General features: G+C 37.8%; 1 protein-coding gene across 5 annotated transcripts in view; it reads right to left on the bottom strand.

Annotated features, from left to right (window-relative positions):
• The window catches only part of CDKAL1 (CDK5 regulatory subunit associated protein 1 like 1), a 684,969-nt gene that overhangs the window by 540,175 nt on the left and 125,605 nt on the right, over positions 1-19,189 (bottom strand). The gene's annotated exons all lie outside the window — the stretch shown is intronic.

Genomic DNA, 19,189 nt, shown 5'->3' with positions numbered 1-19,189 from the left:
TTGGCCCCTCAAAACACTGGTTTTCCACATTTATCCAAAAGGTTTGGTTATTCTTTCATATGTTCTGCAATGCTAACAAACTAAAAATAAAGCCTCAAAAAATGTACCCTAAGGGGGAAAATGCAAAAATGATGACTATAAATTCTCATAGTTGAAATTCCCATCAGTAAGCTTTCTACAGTGGTTTCACGATTTTTGAACCACAAAAAAATAATAAAATTTCAGAGTTCCAAAAAAATTATCCCTCTGTGACCCAGGCAGAAATTCTGTGGAATACCAAATTAGAAACCCAAAATGGTCTTAACCATTATAAAAAACTTTTAAAAGAAGTAAAGATGAAGCAAACCAGGGACGAGTTATAATCATTACACTCATTTATTAGTTATAAGCAGAATTCACAAGATCTCATGATGTTTGGGGTTCCAAGCAGAAAGCTGCCCAAAATAGTTATAAAATCCCAAGTGAACTCTGAGGTTAAATAACAACTGAAAATACTTCTGTGCTAGTCATCTCTAAAATCCTTAGTCATTTTGATAGTTTCAAATTCAGAATAAAATCCTGGCTAAAAAAACAAGTGAGAATTATCCTTGACTTCATGTTGTTCATATGTACTCCAATAAGTCTATTAAGCATTCTCTTTACTCAGAGGAAAAAATACACAAAAACTCTTAATAGATAAACAGTAACCTATGTTAATGTCCTAGTTTCCTACTAGTAAGAATAAGTAAAAGCTGCCATACCTCTACAACAAATCTCATAAGACAAAGTCCTAGAAAATGTAAAACCACACACATGTTGAGAAAACAAAGTTAAAAATCAAAAGCTTTCAAATATACCTCCCCAAAATACACTTATAAATTATATACTTGCATTACTATTACAAATTAATTATAAACATGAAAGATTATAGAAATAGAAATTTAAAAAGAATGTGATAACAATGAAGGTTTTAGTGTTTCCTTCCAACCCAAATCCCAATGCACTGTTTTATCTACCGTAGGGGTATGTGCACCCCATTTTGGAGACAACCACTAGAAAAAGACAAATGCCAGACTTTGATACATAACAAGGTCCCTTTACTGCACACTGCCTGGAGCACAGTCTGAGCTATGTAAGCATTAACAACCGAACACCATATCCAGCTCAGGATGGCTGCTTGCAGCCCTTTTTGTGTCTATCATCACCATCGCCCTAAAAAGATACAGAACAAGAGAGGAGGCAAGGAGAGAAAACTGCAAGCACCAAGGCCACTGGTTAAGAGCACTAATAAGGAAGTTTAACAAAACTACAAATTAAATTAAGTGTGTGTGTTTATTCTGCCAGCTCTGACTTTCATTCAGCCTGGTACTCTTGCTCCCCTTGCCTCAGACCATTATGCGGAGTAAAGTGTATTATCAATCACCTTCTGCAGCACCACCAAGCAGAAGGCAGGCTGGCCCCACCACACCATCTGCACGTGCACCTGCTCTCAGCAGCAGTGGCTGCTTAGGGTCTGCTGGCCCGGAGATGCCCTGGCCCAGAGGGCACCACTGTGAACTCACAATTTTGTAGGAACTAGTCCAAGGACTCAGGAAGGAAAACTGGAGAGAGTCAAAGACAAAGAAACAGGACAATGAATGGCAGCTTATCAATGTGAGCCACAAAACCTCTTCGGAAAAAGGTCACAAAGCACCTTACCCAACCCATAGTGCCTAAAGAACTTCAGTCATTATTGCCTTTTTCCTACTTTAAGAAAATCTTTTAAAATAGCTTTTGTTGCAAGAAATATATACTGCAGTTTATTTTTTAAATATATTCATCATTATTAGCAAAATAATTATCATAGCATATCATAATCTCAATTTCCTTTTTTTAATACTCAAAGTACTCAAGCAGACAATGGTGGGTACATAGGAATATCATTAAATCAATTCACAGTAGACCTGCAAAACCTGTCAAGATTTAAATGTTTAATTATTCCCTGATTATTGCTTTTATGAGCCTGGTAAAGCAGTTCTGACTTTAAAAGTTTTCCTAGGGCTAATTCTCAATATACAAGAAGCTCAAGTGAGTATACTGGAAAGACATAAAATCTATAATAAAGGCAATGCAAATGGTAACTAACCCAAATAAATGTAGAAATACTCAATTTTGTATAATCAAAGAAATATGTATTAAAACAATGAGCTATCATCCCAATTACTATTAAATTGAACAAGGTAAAATGGTAGCTCTAAAAGCACATGAGGGAAAGTGTGTCTCTGTCACTCATATACTAATTGATATATTACTTTAGAGAACAACGTGGCCAAAAAAATGCAGAATCTTTAAAATGCTCATTCTTTTACCCAAATTCTATCTTCATGAACCTGCTCTACATTTAAAAATAATTACAGAAATCAACACAAAGACTTATTCCCAATGATGTTCATTTATTTGATATTTATAGTAGTGAATATATTTATAGTAGTGAATAATAACTTGAATAAAATTTAAGTACCCAACCAAAGAATGTATATATTATAGTATAGCCACAAAATGAACTATTACCCAGCCATTTAAAATTAATATCTATAATAATAAAAGGGTAATATGCTAATTAGACCGGACATCCAATGTCTTCCTGGACATCCTTCCTTCCAGACAAAGCCACAGCTGGCGGAGGCCGAGGCCGAGTCGGCAGAAGCCCCCCGGGAGCGGCCACTGGGAGCAGGGGGGGCCAGGGCCAAGGCTTTTGCTTAAATTTCATGCATTGGGCCTCTATTATCATATAATAAACCTAAATGTTTTTAAGTGGGATACAAAAATAGCACAAACATTTCATCCATGTAAAAGAGACCAATACAGAAAAATATTGGAAAGATATAAGCCAACATGTTAACCATGGTAACCACTACATAAGGGGGGTACAGGTGACTTTTAATTATATTTCCAAATGCTCTACAATCTGCAAGCTATTTTTTTATTACAATTGGAAAGAATAATAGTTTTTAAAGTCTACAGATCAACAATCAATGATATTTCTCAAAATCAGCTATTTTTTAACACTAAAACCAGCCTTATGAAATATAAGCCTAATACAATAAAATTCCTTATCATTTAATTCTGAATAATTCTTAAAGTGTCTATGACTATGATAATCAATGTCACAACATAAACCTTTACTAAACAACAATCAATAGCAAAGAAAACATCACTGATCCCCAGGTGGAATTATACAATAGGTTTTAAACAGACATTATGGTGTATCCCCCCCTGGTGATTTTCTTCCCCTAAAAATCACTGTGTGAAAGATGAAAGAATAATTTTATTAATCCCAATTTTGAAGAATATAAAACACTATAAAAGCAATTTTTTCTAATAGATAAATATCTAAGTATAAATAAAACTAGGAATTTTTAACCAAATTGGTTAAAAACAATGGTAATCTAATGAATCTATGCTAACTACAATGAAAATAAATAAACAATAGAAACATACCAAAAAAAATAGAAACATAAAAAACATGTTTACGTCCAGGCATCCATCGAGGGTCTTAGAACACATCCCCATGGACAATGGATGATTGCTGCATACTGTAATAGGATAATATAGCTACGGTAAATAAATACAATATGCTTTAGGGGAGTACAAGTTAGGACATGTAACTTGGGGTGGGAGTTTAGGGAAGGATTCTAGAAAGAAGCGCTGTTATATCTGGATAATGAAAGATAAATGTTATCCAGTAAGAGAAGGGATGGAAGACCAGAGAGCAAATTGTGGGGTACACTAGAACCAGTGTTTCTTGAGGGAAATGGCCTACGGTGTCACTGGATAGGAGGCAGGACCTATACTGTCACATGAGCTTCACCAGGTGCTCCACACACCCACACCTGGCTCCTGCGGAGACTGAAGAAGGAAGGAGCACTGGAACCAGGAAGAGAAGTGCTTTCCTGCTGCTATCACCTTGAACTTTCCCTCCACCACCCTTTACTGACAAAGCTAACGTTGCAGCTGCTAACAAAGGAGAACTATTACAGGGCCAGTTCCAGTCTCATGAAGCAAAGCAAGAAATGCTGGATTTGGGGCTGAGAAACAATAAATTAATAACTGGCACACTGTCTTTCCTATCAAATAAAAGACAGGAATCTGTGTGTTTTTATCCTTGGCCCCTAACACACTGCCCGGCATAAAGCAGGAATTCAATAAATTTGTACACCATGGTAAAATGGAAGGAACACAGAATTTAGACCCAGGCAGATACTGTTCAATCCAGCCCAATCATGGGGGCCAGGGATGGGGTGACACACGATTAACAGCAAGAAAGGCCTGGGTTCCCCAGAGGTCAGCTTGCACAGGATTGTGGCTGCCTGGGAGCATTTTAGACTCCAGGTCCCATTTCACAGCTTTATTACAACTTCCTATGATGCTCTTCATAGGGATTCATCTTCAGAGAGAGGCCATCTTTTAAAAGAACTGCAGCCCGGCAGGTGTGGTTCAGTGGGTTGAGTGTCATCCCATGCACCAAGAGTTCACCAGTTCAATTCCTGGTCATGGCACATGCCCAGGGTGTGGGCTTGATCTCCCCAGTAGGGAGCCGATTGATGTTTCTCTCTCATCATCAATGTTTCTATCTCTCTCTACCTCTTCCTCCCTCTCTCTAAAATTAATAAAAACATATTTTAAAAATAAAGAAATAAAAGAACTTCATGCATTTATGACAACAATGAAACAACCGAGTTGAAGCAGGCCAATAGGAAATGTCCCCAACTAATGTGAGGCAACAAACAAATCTGACACCATGTATTCTTCCTAACCTGTTTTATTATTTCTCACAAAATACTGATTGTTCATTGAAGGCATTACATTCTATATTATCATTGGTATCAAAACCTTATTTTTCTGTTCTTAAAATCACATTCTGATGTCACAAAACTTTGATGATAAAACAAGATACCTCTTTGCAGGATAGCACACAAGAAACACGGGTTTAAATGTGCCCTGTTATAAACAGCCTTGCCTTGCTGAAAAAAAACAACATTGTTAAATTACATTTTGAAATGTTTTTTTAAGGCTCAAGATTTGATCCAAAAGTGCCCTGTTGTGCCAGATTTCTATATAAAGCTATACACAGAAAGTAAAGATTTTCTTTCAATCAGAAAAAGAATAGCAGATGTAGACAGTGACAGACAACATTCAATCTTAGTAAAGTCTTGTTAATTGAGAAAACAATTCCAGACAAGTGACAACCTGTCCTAGTTTTAACCATCTTTGAAAAAAAAAAAAAAAGATTAAACACTACTAACAGTGCTTTCACTGTCACGAAATTCATCCTGTTTTCCTTAATTTGGCACATATTTATAAAAAAACTAATTTCAAATATAAAGTCACATCTTGAAAAACCACCAACAATTGGGAATCCATCCTACATAATAAAGAGGTAATACGCAAATTGACCCTCATGCCCTCGCGTCACAAGATGGCCACCCTCATGTCATCACAAGATGGCCAGCTAGGGGGCTGTTAGGGGCGACCAGGCAGGCAGGCAGGTGAGCAATTAGGAGCCAGCAGTCCAGGATAGTGAGAGGGATGTCCGACTGCAGGTTTAGGCCCAATCCCCGGAGGGGTCCCGTATTGGAGAGGGTGCAGGCTGGGCTGAAGGGATCGCGCCCCCCCCCAACCCCCGCACAAATTTCGCGCACCAGGCCTCTAGTTTAGTATAAAATTGGTGGGGGGGGGGGAGGCAGGCAAAAGATAAAATAATGAACAAAGGCAAACAAGCTTAACTAGCATTCCAGTTATCTAAAACAAAATACAACTCAAGGCAACAATGCAGCTGCATTTTTAAGAAATTCAATGAAAGTATAAATAATGAATTTTATATCAAACCAAGCTGTCCTTTTAAGTGTCAATGCTACACAAAAACATTTTAAACTTACAAAAATCTAAGATGCCCTTTTAAAGAATATCCTGCAGGATGAGCTAATATAATCAAAAAAAATTTTTTTAAAATTTAGCAAAAAGAGTGATGAGCCCATTCATACATATAACTGTAGATATAAGACTAGAAATAAAGGTGAGGACATTAATCTTTGAAATTAGAATATTAATGTGCAAATGCTGTATGTTGTGACAAAACAGGAATAATGCAAAAAAATGTGAAGAAATGAGATTAAAATAAGTTCATTGGTTGGCAAAAGGCAAAAATTCAAGGAAACCATATCAACTCTAACAAAATGATGATAAACGATTAAACAGATAACAATACAGGCATTTAAAATGTATAAAGATAAAGGTAACCAGTAGAATAAAAATACAAACATTCCTAAACAACATTTCATTAACTTTAAGAAAAATACGTCATATGAAATATAAAGCAACTTAGATAATTATAAAATACTAGAGGCCCAGTGCACGAAATTACTGCATTGGAGGGCAGGGGGTCCCTCAGTCCAGCCTGTGACCTCTTGCAATCCAGAACCCCTCGCTCCTTACTGCCCGCCTGCTCGCTGCTCCTTAACGCTGCCGCGGAGGCGGGAGAGGTTCCTGCCACCACCACTGCGCTTCCTAGGCATGAGCCCAGATTCCGGCTGAGTGGTGCTCCCTCTGTGGGAGCACACTGACCACCAGGGGACAGCTCCTGCATTGAGCATCTGCCCTTGGTGGTCAGTGTGCATCATCGTGACCAATCATTCTGGTTGTTCCACCATAAAGGTTGCTTAGGCTTTTATTATATAGATCAGGGGTCCTCAAACTACGGCCCGCGGGTCACATGCAAATACAAATATTGTATTTGTTCCCATTTTGTTTTTTTACTTCAAAATAAGATACGTGCAGTGTGCATAGAAATTTGTTAATAGTTTTTTTTAAAACTATAGTCTGGCCCTCCAATGGTCTGAGGGACAGTGAACTGGCCCCCTGTTTAAATGGTTTGAGGACCCCTGATATAGATGATCATGTGCCACTTGACAGGGATACATTCTGAAAAATGGGTTGGTGGACAAGTTCGTCTATGTGCAAACATCATAGAGTACACTTACGCAAAATAAGATGGTGTGACCTACTTTTAGCCTATGACTTAGCCATGACTTAAAATCAAAGAGAAACTGGAAAAAAAAATGCATAAATGTAATAACAAATTATTTTATATGTCAAAAAAAACCATAAGCAAAGTCAAAAAGTAATTGAAAAATTGAAAGAGCATGTTTTTTACATATATCCACAATACATAAGAAAACTCATAAATATTGAAAGACAACTGATAAAAAATAACAGAGACATCAACAATTTACAAAAAGGTATAAAATTGCCAAACGCATAAAAAGATGTTCTAACTCATTCACAATTAGAGAAATGAAAATTAAAACCCTGAGATATCATTTAACTTTACTAATGGTGAAATTATAATGGATAACAACAACAACATTCTGTTTGAAAGCTTTAGAGGAAACATGCAATTTTTATACATTCCCAGTAAGAAGCAAATTATTACTTCTTTTGGAGGATGCTTTGGTAATATTTATGTATGAAAATTTATCCTGCAGATACACATCCAACAATGCAAAAATACACATGCAAATTTTACTCATTACAGCACTATTAGGAACAGCAAAATGCTGGAAACAACCTAAATGCCCACAGAAAGGAAAGTAGTTGAATAAACCATGATACGGCCACTCAATGGAATACTATACAGCCACAACAAAAATAGGATATTCACTATCAACTGAAGCAGAGATTCTGGACCATATTATAAAAAAATAAAATATAAAAGGATATTATCTATAATATGCTATCATTTAGGGAAACTTTAATAATGTACATGAATTCTGCATACAAACTATATTTATTCTGTGGGCTTCAACCCACAGAATACATAACCTTGAGTCTATATTGATATAAATAAATGAATAAAAATTGAGGAAAAAATAGTTCTTCTTCATAGTAAAATTCCAATTAATAAATGTAAAAGGCAAGAGAGAAATAGAAAAATCAAGACTGGATTTGTGCTCATACATATAGAAAAGAAAGAACAAATTGGAAGCTAATGGGAGACAGGTAGGATGAGGATGAAAAGGATACAGTAATGAGGATGCTAAAAAGAATGAATGGTCAGTGATACTTCTCTGAGAAAACTATTTAGTACAGTTTTGACTTTGAGAATTGTGCTAATGTTTCACATACTCAAAACAAAATTGACATCAGACAGGAAGTGCGCAGAATCCATAATGGAATACAAGTGGTAACAAGTTAACCTAATTGAATTACAAATTAATAGCATAACCACATTGAATGAAGTGGCAAAGTTACATAATCTATGTAACTTGGTTCCCTTAAGATTGAGAACAAGACAGGATGTCTGTTTTCACCACTCTTATTCAACCCAGTACTGGAAGACCTCGCCACAGTAATCAGACAAGAAGAAATAAAAAACATCCAAATTGGAAAGGAAGAAATAAAGCTGTCGTTATTTACAGATGACATGATACTGTATACAGAGAACCCTAAAGATTCCACCAAAAAACTCCTAGAACTGATAAATGAATTTGACACCGTTGTAATTAAATTGTTATTAATAATAGGAAAGGAGCAAAGGGAAGGAAAATACTACAGGTATGTCATTCAGGCAGCTTCACCAGGAAGCTCAAGCTTTACACTCGCCAGGGAGCCACATGTCTATTTCCCACAGATTGCTGGGGAAAGGGGCTGGACAGGGAGAAGAATAGACACTTGCCCAGTAAACTTGAGTGATACTGGGAAGGTACTTTCTTGTCAGTTACACCTGGGAACAAGTCATTAGCCAGAATGGGTGTGGCCACTACAAGGACCTAAAATTTGTTATATTTAATTCCCTAAATAAAGCAGTCCACTCTCTTGGCAGGTTGCCCTTGACTCCTGGCTTATGTGGCTCTCTCACCCGTTTCCTATCATTCTCCCATTTATTATATAGGAATATGGTAATGTAAGGCATCTGACCATTAGAGGAAGCTAGGCAAAAGGTCTACGGAGATTAACTGCATTATTTTTGCAACTTTCCAATAGTACATTATTTCAAGATGCAAGTTAAAAAATTTTAACTCTGTGAAGTTCCAGTGAAAACATATTTATAAATAATATTTATAATGGCCATTAGGGAAAAAACTAAATGTTCATCAATAGGTGAGTAGTTAAATAAAATGTCATGTATATAAAATTGAATGCTATCCTATATAATAAAGAGCAAATATGCTAATTAAACTGGACAGTGGAATGACCTTGTGGAATGACCAATGGGCGGGGGGCAGGGCCGCGGGGCCACGAGGCAGCCAGGGCTGCGAAGGCCTACCCTTGCACGCATTTCGTGCATCAGGCCTCTAGTACATGCCTTTATGAAATTATTCCAGAATATGTGGTTTGGGGGGGGGGGGGAGAAAGGGGAGGGAGAACAGAGAGAGTCAAGAGAGGTAAGAAGAGGGAGAGAGAAAGAGAGGGAGGGAGGGAAGAATAAGATTTGTTGTAATCCCTTCTGCTGTTATAAAAAATAGCACAATAAGTGACTTTATATTACCCTTCCAGACAAGTGTTTCTAATCTATAGGAGAGGGTCATAAAACACAGGGATATATATTTTTTTAATATTTACACCTATCAAAAAATTACTTTCCTAGAAAAAATTAATAATTAAAACTCCCACCAGCAACGTATCTGAGTAAACATTTCCTAGCATCTTAGAAACACTGGATTTACTATTAAAAAAATTTCAATCTACTTGGGAAAAAATAGTATCTCATTTTAATTTGTATTTCTCTGACCACTGGTAAGAATGAAAGTTTTTTTCATATTATTTTGCCACTTGCATTTCTTCTTCTATAAATTGCTTGTTCATACCTTTTGGAAGTTTTCAATAAGACAGTCTCATTTAAGGCACTTTTTGACATTATTCATTTATATATAAATGATACACTATGTATGTGTGTGTGTGCATGTGTGCCTGTGTGTGTGTGTGTGTGTGTGTGTGTGTGTGTGTGTGTGACTATAGTTTTTTTTTTTTTAGATTTTTTTATCTTGTTTTGGGTGCTTCAAGCCATAAGCAATTTAAATCATTAACAGGTTAAATCTGTCAAATCTTTCTGGTTTTTGGTGGCCATTTATGGGACAAAAGCCAGAGGTGCTAGATGTCCTCTTTGCATAAATGTCTATACGAAGAATTTCACATGTCCTACATGATTTCTGATCATCCCATTAACATTGATGCATGTAAAGAACATATTTACAATACCTGCTCCTAGAATCTGACTCTATTTTACATATAAACACAATGTACCTCTTATTATCAGGAATCGAACTTTTGTGCAATTGGAGGGAAAAGCATACTTGGTTTGATTAAGAATTTTACTAAGAGTTGTCATCCATTCTGGGAAGGCACATAGTATTGAAGCTGTTAAGGCTACACAAATATCAAAATGCATTCATTACTCCACATTCAATGTGATTCTATACATACATAGGCAATTCCATTAAGTCTTCCAGTATATTTGTGTCTGAGCATTTATATTTTGAAATATATATTACATTATTCTTTGTTTTCCCTTATTTTAATTCTATTACTTGCATTATTTGTCATTGTGTGTAGTAGATTATATTATTCATGAATTTCACTTCAGAATAAAAGATACACTGCAAAACATTTGTTATACAAAAGGACCACTGGGGTTGATAAGGTTCAGAAACAGTGCCCTAGGTCTACTGGAGAAGACTCCCTGGATTCTAGGTCTTTGATATCCTCTCATCCCCATCAGAACTACAGATAAGCCCTCTTCTCTAATCCCAACAACACAGGGACTTATTCCCAAGACCCAGGGACTCAGCTGCATCTGTGTTCTCCCCTAACCCCCAGTTCTGAGGCTCTAACAGTTGCCCAAAGTTAATTAGGCAGTGGTACAATGAAAGGATCAGAAACATATACACAAGGTACCATGTGCCCAGGATTTGCACAATGTAATACCCATCAGTTCTATTTTCGTGGTTTTTTAATTACCCTTTTAAATTCAAATGATCAATGACACCAAAACCTTTGTTATTAAAATAACATCAAAACAGTAAATTAATCAGTGTTTCAGCTGTGGATGTCCAAAAGCCTATTTTTAAAAAGGTGACTCAAAGCATTTTCTCATTTAAAGCAAAACAAGCCTTTCCCTTCAGTAACTATCATAAAATATTCACAGACTCTTAAGGAAAGCATCAAATTAAACGTTTAAGTTTTGTCATAAACTTGCTTATCTGATCCTGCTTATAATAGAAAAGAAATTTATGATCTAGAAAGCATATCACTGGCTGGCACAAAGGATAAGTTGTTGATTTCTAAAATATATTGTAAAAGAGGTCCTGACATATACCTTAATTTGTATTTGTCACAAAACAGTTTCTATCATATGATACTGTCACTTTGGGGGTTTGTGGTGGGGTTTTTTTTGGTTTTTGGTTTTGGCAAGTCTTCATTTTATTCAGTCTTCATTAGGTGGGAATTGGCCTGCATTAACATTCATATATAAGATACAATGTCCCTTTATTCTACATTGAGAAAGCCGCTCTTCTCTCTCTCTCTCTCTCTCTCTCTCTCTCTCTCTCTCTCTCTCTATCTCTATCTCTCTCTCTCTCTCTCTCTCTCCTCTCTCTCTCTCTCTCTCCATAAGAAAAAACAACACTAAACACTGAGCCATTAGTTTATTTTTTCCTTACTTTCCATTGCCCTAGGAGCTGTAAAGATATTGCTACAACAAATGTCTGCTATTTTGCTGCCTATGGTTTCTAAGATTTTTATGGTTTTCCCCTCTTACGTTCAAGTCCTTATCCATTTTGAGTTTATTTTTGTGTATGGTGTAAGTTGGTGGTCTAGTTTCATTTTTTTGCATTTATCTGTCCAATTTTCCCAACACTATTTGTTGAAGAGACTGTCTTGACTCCATTGTATGCTCTTGCCTCCTTTGTCAAATATTAATTGAGCATAGTGGCTTGGGTCAATTTCTGGGTTCTCTGTTCTGTTCCATTGATCTATACGTCTGTTCTTGTGCCAGTATCAGGCAGTTTTGAGAACCGTGGCTTTTTAATATAGCTTGATATCTGATATTGTGATCCCTCCAACTTTGTTCTTCCTTCTCAAGATTGCTGCAGCTATTTGGGGTCACTACATCAAAATAAAAAGCGTCTGCACAGCAAAAGAAACCATCAACAAAGAAACAAGAAATCCCACTGCATGGGAGAACATATTTGTCAATGTTATCTCCGATAAGGGTTTAATCTCCAACATTTACAGGGAACTCATACAACTTAACAAAAGGAAGATAAACAATCCAACCAAAAAATGGGCTAAGGACCTAAATACAGGTCCTTATTTTGAAAGAGGACATACAGAAGGATAAGAGACATATAAAAACATGCTCAAAGTCACTAATCATCCAAGAGATGAAAATCAAAATGACAATGTGGTACCATCTCACACCTGTCAGAATGGCTATCATCAATAAATCAACAAACGACAAGTGCTGGAGAAAATGTGGAGAAAAAGGAACCCTCTTGCATTGCTGGTGGGAATGCAGACTGGTCAAACCAATGTGGAAAACAGTATGGCGTTTCCTTAAAAAATTAAAAATGGAACTCCCATTTCACCCAGTAAACCCACTTCTAGGAATATATTCCAAGAAAACAGAAACATCAATCAGAAAGGATATATGAACTACTATGTTCATAGCAGGACAATTTACAATAGCTAAGATTTGGAAACAGCCTAAGTGGCCATCAGCAGATGAGAAGATTAGAAAACTATGGTACATCTACACAAAGGAATACTACACTGCTATAAAAAAGAAGGAATTCTTACCATTTGCAACAGCATGGATGGAAATGGAGAGCATTATGCTAAGTGAAATAACCCAGTCAGAGAAAAATAAATATAACATGATCTCACTCATTCTTGGAATATAAAGAACATTATAAACTGATGAACAAAAATAGATACAGAGATAAAGAAATATTGAACAGACAAACTTCAGCAGGAAGGCAGGGGAGGGACGGGGAGGGGCAGGGGGTAAGAAATCAACCAAAGGACTGGTATGCATGCATATAAGCATAACCAATGGACACAGACACCAGGAGGGTGAGGGCATGTGCAGGGGGGTGGGGGTGGCCGGGGGAAGGTCAATGGGGGGAAAAGGAGACACATGTACACCTATTTGTAAAAAAAAAAAAAAAAAAAAAAAAAAGTAAAAAATAGTACTTTTAAAACCTAAAAAAAAAGAATTAACTCAGGAACCAAAAAAAATTGCGTTGTAACAGAAAAAAAACAATCAAACAAAAAAGAATGAGCCATTAAAACAAGACAAAAACATGCTTGGGTAGTCCTGACAATGGTTCAGCAGTGTATCTCTTCAGGAACACAAAAACACCTATTGTAGAATGTTCAGGCTGGATTCTAGGATGGGAATTAGATATTCTTGCCTTTCTTCTAATAATATCCAATGTCACCAACGTACAGAAAATCTACAGCAAGTTTTGTAGGATTGCTTCTCATTGCTTAGATTTTCACTGGTTACATCTAACTTTTCCTTTTTTTCAAGTTAAATGTAAAACACTGCATTTCCATCTTTGTGAAAAGAAGCATTGTTCTCCAGCTGAAACAAATTTTTTTGTTATATAAAATACTATTTTCTCACAATGAATTATAGTATAAATTTAACTCTCAACCTGTGTTCCAGTTTGTTAAGACCTTTTCTAATCTACAATTTTAAATTCTGGTTTTTTTATATTAAATATTTTACAATTTCTAGCCCAGCCAGCGTGGCTCAGTGTTGAGCATCAACCTATGAACCAGGAGGTCACAGTTCAATCCCCAGTCAGGGTACAGATGCCCAATTTGCGGGCCTGATCCCCAGTATGGGGCATGCAAGAGGCAGCCAATCAATGATTCTCTTTCATCACTGATGTTTCTATTTCTCTCTCCCTCTCCCTTCCTCTCTGAAATAAATAAAAATATATTTTATATGTATTTTTTGTCTTTTACAACTTCTAGTTTCTAAACCAGGTTTACAATATGTTACAAAACTGAATCTTAGAACCAATGAAATATTTTCCTTATAGATTCCATTTCAAATATGTTCATTGCAGATCTTAAGAGTAGAAAGTAAGTATGTGAAAATCCCAATTACACTAAGTCCTCACTTAACATTGTGGGTAGTTTATTGGAAACCAAAACTTTAAGCCAAATGATGATAACAAAACCAATTTTACCCTAGGCTAATGGATAGAAACAAGAGTTAAGTTCCTACCGCATATTACTGGTCACAAAAACATCATCAAACTTCTAAATAAGACCCAAAACACTTCCAATATTAAACAGTGAAGTAAATGAGAGCTCTACATACATGTAAGAAAGACGAAAAAAAACAAGATAATGAATTTCTGCCCCACTGATTCCATTCCTGGTCTTGGGTGACCAGAGTCTCTCCCAGCAGGTCAGGATGCAAGGTGGGACCCACCTTGGCCAGGATGCCCTTCCATCATCACAGGGCCACTCACACCCACACTCACTTAGACTCACTTCATCAGGTCCATTCACCTCACATACACAACTTTGGGATATGGGAGGAAACCAGAGCCCACAGAGTCCAGACATGGGGAAAATTTGACACAGAAAAGTGGCCTTGTCCAGGAAGCAATTTTTTTCTTCTCATCTACTATATGTATAAAACCCTAATATGCAAATAAACCAAACAGCAGAACAACTGAACAACCGAAGAACAGGTCACTATGACGTGCGCTAACCACCAGGGGAGGAGCACGAAACATGGCAGATGTTGGCCATGGCGGAATGGTGGATCAGGTGAGCTGGGGCGCCAGACCAAGGCAGGGCGTCGTCACTGTCATCAGGGCAAGCCTCTGGTGGTTACTGAAAATTCTTTGCTCCTGCGTGCCACAGTCCTGGCGGGTGCTCACACCTGCTGCCGACTCTCGCACCTGCTGCCGGCGCCAGCCCCACTCACACCCACTACCGGGTAGTGCTGGCACCGATCGCTTGGCATTGTCAGCAGGTGCGAGCAGCAGCTGCCAGCCCCAATCGTCCCTCAGGGTTTCTCCACCTCCCCCTGCTTCTGAGGAGCAATCAGAGCTGGCAGCTGACTCTCACACCCACTGCCGGCACCTGACGCTGCTCCTGATCGCTCGGCGCCATCAGCAGGTGTGAGCAGCAGCTGCTGGCCCCAATTTCCCCTGAGGACTTCTCCACCTCCCCCTGCTCCTGAGGGGCGATCAGGGCAGCAGCTGCCACTCGCACCACTGACGGCGCCAGCCCCACTCACACCTGCTGCTGGCACTGGCCCCAATCACTCTGCGCCATCCATGGGTGCAAGCGGGGCCAGCAATGTCAGTGCATGGGAGCAGCGGCAGCGGGGGCTGCTGGCAGACAGGTGACTGGAAACCACATGGGGAGGGCTCAGGTGGGGGCGCAGAGGATGGGCTGAGATCCACCCTTCTGCCCACCGCAGCCTCTCGGCCCACCGTTCCTTTCAAGGTGCACAAATTTGTGCACTGGACCCCTAGTTGTTATAGATCAAAATGATGTTTTTCAGGTACCTACTGTATTCTTTTTTTCATTATTATTATTTGGGTGTACAACATCTAAGCCATGAGCCTCTCCTGTGTATTTTGTTATTACTTCATCAGAGACAGCTCAGAGTAACCAAAAAAAGAAAAGTTCTCAACTGTCAACTATGTGGTTTCTTAACATTCTGAATAAACAGGAGAAAGAAGGGTTGTTTGTCTCACCCACTGACAAGTGAGAAAAATAAATGAAATAGTATTTTGCTCTAAAATGACAACCTGCAGCAGAGAAGTGGTTAGCCCCCAGCTCCTTTTCCCCCTTAGTAACAGAACTCCAGTTCTGCTGGGAGTAACAATGTGACCAATCTTAACCAAATGATAATATACTACATTTCCCGGCCTCCCTCACCAATAGAGTTAGTCATGTGATATGGTTCCAGCCAATGAGATGTAAACACAGGTTTTGAATGAGACTTCCTATAAGCTCCTCTAAAGGAGGGACAAAATCAACTGGCACTGTCCCCTTTGGTACTTCCTCTACTTTGGAAAGTACATGTGATGGCTGGAGATTAACAACCATTTTACACCATCATGCAAAGACCATAAAACTGCAGACTTAGCTTTCACCTTCTATGAATTCGTATATCAAAGCCAGCAACTTTCTAACTATGCACTTTGCATTATATAAAGAAAAATAAAACCCCTATCTTATTTAAGCCTCCACTTTGTGGGTTTTCTATGACATGCAGCTGAATTTAATTCAAAGCAATACAATGTAATAGGAAAGAGAGATAGAGAAAATGTTCTATAAAAAGCTACAAAAGAAGACACTAATTCTGACAAAGGCTGTATGGGAGTCCAAAGGATAAATATATAGAGAATGCAAACATATGAGTTGGTTCATTCCTTTGTTCAGCTATCATTGTCAACCACTGTACTAGGTGCTGGGATAAAAACATAGTGACTGGCCCTTAGGAACTTTGAAATGGGGTACAGACAAACAGAAATGATTAAATACAGGGTTATTTACATGGGGCAGCCACTCACAGCCATTCTGGGTCTTACAAGGAATGGCATCTTTTTCTAACACCCATAAAGGAGTCATCCAATCATCAAAGACTGTACTCAAAGGCCTCAGCCCTTCAACTATAAAAACAGTAACACAAGTAAACACAGGGTACTTTGAGCAGGATTTGTACCCACAGGTAAGGCTATTAGCTAAAAGCACAGTTGCATATTACCCGTGGATTTGATTTCTCCTTCACTGCCACCTCATCCCAATTTTTCTAATCATAGACAACCATGCTTTAGTGTAGTCTAAAATCAAAGTAATTTCTTTAAAATGGCCGAGAGGACACCTAAACCTAAGGGAAACCATAGTAAGAAACAGAAACAGTTTTAGTATCATGTCCTATGGTTGAAAGGTCATGCATTTTTTATTTCATTTGTTATCAGTTAATTTAACAACACTACTGAGTGACTAAAAATTAAGCAAGACTGTGTTTTCCACACTTAGAGCACAGAGTAAAGGGAGAATTAAACACAAGAGTCTTTTTTTCCTCTGCTGTTGTATAAACACACACACACCAAGAATAAGTAGAATATCTTTCAAAACAAAACAATAGGAAATCACTCTTGGCTGAAAGCACAGGCTTAGATCATGTTGATTTCTTCTTTAATCCTGCTGAAGCAAGTTTCTGCATGCTTTCTGGGGCCTCCACCTACAGAGTTGTTAGGACAACAGCCAACACATATATTTAATTATGTAAGTATTCAATGCTATCAGCCAGCTGTTGCTAGTACATAATACACTGACCTCTTTCACTCACTCTCTTGCTTAAAATGGCAAAAACAAAGCAACTGTTGATGTAACAGTAATCATAAAATATGCAAAATACTGTTCTCCAAAAAGATTTTAGATAACTACAAAACTCAGTTTTGCATTTTAAAATGACTTACTACATCTGAACTGTTTTTTCTGTTCCTGATTTGCAAATTAAGAAATCTTTCAACTGTAAATGTAACTATTCCTTCATTTGTGGATTTTTTTTTTATTCAACCAGCATTTCAACCCTCAAATATACTTTTTCCTTTATTTCCCATCAAACTTCTCACTGGGATATGTCACATAACAATCTCCTTGCATTCCCATTCATCTCCATGTGTTTCCATGGTTAGGGGATAAGCAACTGAAGCCTGTAACAGGAAATTGGTCAAAATCTGCTCTGAATTATATAACTCATCCCCCTCACTTTAGGAATCAACAGAGAGCTCTTCATTTATGTTTCCAGAAAGCATGTTACTCCAATACCATTATTAACCCCAGACTAGCCAATGGGGGGTGGGGGGGTGGGGGGAAATAATACCAAAGTCCTAGCAACAACAGAAAGTAGTCTAAACAAAACAATGACTTAAGTCTTGAATAATACTAATTCACATGTGGTACAAAAGAAGAAGACCTAACACATAAACAGCAACTTTTGCAAAGCAGTTTGGTCTTCATGAAAGCAGCTTTCCATTCACTAAATAACTCAGGGCCAACTGTTTACCAGGCACTGTTCTAGAGACAAGGAGTCCTTCAGTAAACGGCAAGACCATGTCATTGTCTGCATACATCTTACTGTTTGACTCATTCCACAGAGATCCTACACCTTTCTAACACTTCTACTTCTTCCCCCACGACAGCCATGTTGATTTTTCCCCCACTTTGGTCATATATCTGCTATTCTTTGCTCATTCATCAAAACTGAATTTAATACTCAAAGGTAAGGCAAGTGCTGTGATAATAATATAAGCGTATAGTTTATAATATACTTAACATAAAATATATATACTTAACATAACATATATTAACAATGACCTGCTGATGCATGTGCAGCAGAGTGATGCTAAACTCTCTTCCAAAAAGAAAAGAATAGGTTCGATCTAACCATACAAACATGTATCAAGTGATTACCACTATTTGACAAACTCAAGGCCAAACATGACAAGGTTTTTATCTACAACTTTCTTACCCTCAGGATGAGATGCCTCAATTAATCTAATGGCCAAGATCCTGAAGCTGGCTAAGCTCACTGAGGCTGGCAGGAAAAACAGAGTCCTGCCATTCACAGCTGAGCTTCAGCCAGCATGACCAAGTGACTACTCCAAGAAAGGAGAAAAATTCTTACCCCTGTTACAACTTCCCTCTGGAAAGAAACTGTAGACCAACAGTGACAAACAGAAGTTTCTAACCTCATTTAGAACAACAAGGGACAGGTTTCTTCCCAGCCCATAAGCAAAACATAAAAAGCAAAACAGCATATTTCTAAATAGGGTCCTTTAAATACAATATTTGAGCTGGCCAGCATGGCTCAGTGGTTGATGTTGACCTATGAACCAGAAGGTCACAGTTCAATTCCTGGTCAGGGCACATGCCCGGGTTGCGGGTTCAATCCCCAGGGTGTGGCATGCAGGAGACAGCCAATCAATGATTCTCTTTCATCATTGGTGTTTCTCCCTCTCACTGCCTCTCCTTTACTCTCTCAAATCAATAAAAATATGTTTTTAAAAAATTAAAAATACAATATTTAAAAATTAGAATGTTCTTTCTCCTTTTGTAAATATACAGCCTGTTACTAACTAGGGATTCAAACTGGCTTTGGAGCACCATTCTTAAAATA

This window comes from Myotis daubentonii, chromosome 3, assembly GCF_963259705.1.
Source record: "Myotis daubentonii chromosome 3, mMyoDau2.1, whole genome shotgun sequence".
Classification (NCBI taxonomy): domain Eukaryota; kingdom Metazoa; phylum Chordata; class Mammalia; order Chiroptera; family Vespertilionidae; genus Myotis; species Myotis daubentonii.
Note: the sequence above shows the minus strand (reverse complement) of the source record. Positions and strands in the feature narration are given on the sequence as shown.